Source organism: Cajanus cajan, chromosome 8, assembly GCF_000230855.2.
Source record: "Cajanus cajan strain Asha chromosome 8, NIPB_CcT2T_4, whole genome shotgun sequence".
Lineage (NCBI taxonomy): Eukaryota > Viridiplantae > Streptophyta > Magnoliopsida > Fabales > Fabaceae > Cajanus > Cajanus cajan.
The window spans coordinates 48,923,477-48,926,421 of NC_138524.1; positions in this window are offsets into that span (position 1 = coordinate 48,923,477).

Below are 2,945 nucleotides of genomic sequence, written 5' to 3' on the forward strand. Positions count from 1 at the left end.
AAATCCGTTACTAAATTTGTTTCTAAATTAGTGGCAATTTTTTTTCTTTGAAATTAAAGTGCAGCCACTAATTTCATTTGAATGTGAATTTACATTTCATTTGGAGTGTGAATTTGCATTTCATTTGAAGAAAATTTGAATTTCATTTTCTTGTAATTTTTTGTCTTCTAAATTTTTGTACAAGGCCTTTATTAAGGGGTGTCTTGGAGTGCCTTTGGTGTATCTCCATCTCTCCTTAAGAGTTCTTAGAGTAAATCACGTTTAGTACTTGTGGGAGTGGTCCTTGAAGGTCTTTGGTACCTTTCAAGCTCTCACCTAGGTTTAATTGCTTTAAACGCCTAGTTTAAGTTTTCTTGTCTTTAAGTTTTCAGTCATTTATGTTTTAAGCAATTTATGTTTTCAGTCATTTAAGTTTTCAAGAAATTTATGTTTTCTTGCTCTTTATGATTTCAAGCATCATATAATTGTACACATAGGCACTTGTTTGTTATTTTTCTTTAAGAAAAGTTCTTTGTGAAAATTGTTTTGTGCAAGACAAAAGTACAAGGGGGTTTAGAGATTTTTACTTGAAGAGGCTTGGTTATTAAGTGGCTCTTTAGTAGCTCACCTCCCTCCAAAGTTCAATTTGTACTCTTAGACCTCCAAGTGCCAAGTCTAAAGCACTTAAAAAAAATATTATTTTCATAAAAACTATTTTTGTGTGAAAAATATTCTTGAATTAAAATGTCTCAAGATTCCTCCCATAGTGAAAGTGATGGCTCTCCAAAAAGTCTTTCATATATCACTAAAGAGCTCAAATCACTTAAACTATGGAAAAAAGCAAGAGTCCATTCAAAGAGAGAAGGAAAAGATTGAAAGAGAAGGACAACTTGCTTATTTAGAGGAAGAATTGAGGATTTTAAGACAAGAAGAAGAAAAATTGAAAGAAGATATGAAGAAACATAGGAAAAAGAGTAGGAGCTCACATTCCCACTATACATCCCCTAGTGAAAGCATGAATCAAGGGGATCACTATCAACCTCCACCTAGAAGGACCACAAGGCCAAGGGAAGTCAAAGTTGACCTTCCCCAATTTTTTGGCAAAGATGATGTGGAGTTATACCTAGATTGGGAAATGAAGGTTGAGCAACTCTTTGCTTGCCATAGGGTGAGTGAAGAGAGAAAAGTCCCTCTGGCTACCCTTAGCTTCCAAGGGCATGCCATGTATTGGTGGACAGCCTTAGAACGAGAGAGACGCCTCCACAATGATCCTCCAATTCAATATTGGAATGATCTTAAAAGTGCAATGAGAAGGAGGCACATTCCCACCTATTATGGAAGGGAGCTTATGAATAAGCTCCAAAGGCTCCAACAAAGGGATTTGTCTGTAGAACAGTACAGGCAACAAATGGAGCTTTTAATGATGAGGGCTTGTATTAGGGAAGAGGAAGCCACCACTGTAGCTAGATTCCTAAGTGGTCTTGACTTAGAGATTAGAGACCAAGTGGAGCTACTACCCTACAAGGACTTAAATGATTTAGTCCAACTTTGTGTAAGGGTAGAACAACAAATGTTGAGAAAATCTTCTTTTAAAAGAGAAGGCTCCCACTCTAGATCTCTTAAGAAAGACTACATGGAGGAGGAGAAATCTTTTGAAAAGAAAAATATTTTAGAACCCTCTAAGGAATTAGCTAAGAATAAGGATAAGAACAAAGAGAAGGGTAAAGGTACCCACACTCCACACACTAGCACAAAGACTAGTGATATTAAATGTTTCAAGTGTCTAGGGAGAGGCCACATTGCTTCTCAATGCCCTACAAAGAAAGTCATGATCTTAAGGGGGCATGACACTTATAGTAGTCAAGAAGAGACTACTACCTCCTCTTCTAGTGAGAGTGAGGTTGAAACAAAGCTTCAAAGGACCAAAGTGGAGCCAGTTTATCCTTATGAAGGAGAGCTCCTAATGTTTAGGAGAATCCTTCATAATCAACCTAGTGGTACCCTATCACAAAGAGAGAACATCTTTCATACAAGATGTAATATTTTAAATAATGCTTGTTCTCTCATTGTTGATAGTGGTTCATGGTGCAATTGTTGTAGTACTAGGTTGGTTAAAAAGATGAGTTTAATTACTATGCCACATCCTCAACCTTATCATTTGCAATGGCTTAATAAGGATGGCAACATAGTAGTTGACCAACAAGTGAAGGTCAAGTTTTCCATTGGGAAGTATGAGGACCAAGTTTTATGTGATATAGTACCAATGGAAGCTTGTCATATTTTGTTAGGAAGACCATGGCAATTTGAAAAGAAAACTATACATAATGGTCTTACTAATGAAATTTCCTTCACTCACAAGGAAAAGAAATTTGTACTTTATCCTCTTTCACCTCAACAAGTGGCTGAGGATCAAGCACAAATGAAAAACAAAAGAAAAAGAGAAAAGGTAGGGAAGAGTAAAGAGGAAGAAATATCCTCTAAGGGAATTATGTCTAAAGAGAATTGCTTTATCACTAAAGAATCTATGAAAACTATTCTCTTTATTCATAAAGACCTTAACTCTTACCCTCACGCTGCCACTAGTCTTGAAGAAGAGATTCACAAATCCATTATTTTTAAAGAAAAAGAATCTCAACTTCAAGATTTTGTGAAAGAGAAGTGGACTTCATTTAGTTCTACTTCTCATGCTACTTCCTTGGTGGTGCCCAAGGTAGATAGCCTTCCTTTTTGTAGGACTTGTCCTACCTTAGTTGTGTCAATAATGCACCCAATTTATGGAATATATTATTTGTTGGATATAACATATGAACCTTCAAGGTTCCTTGTGACAAATTCTTTTCATAACCATCCAACAAATAATATAATCCAAAATTGTTTAGGAAATTTCTTAGTAGTATTTTCCTTATTTTCTAGGAAATGCCTAGGTTACCACATAGGGTACTTTAGGCAAGATATTTTAGTTTTTA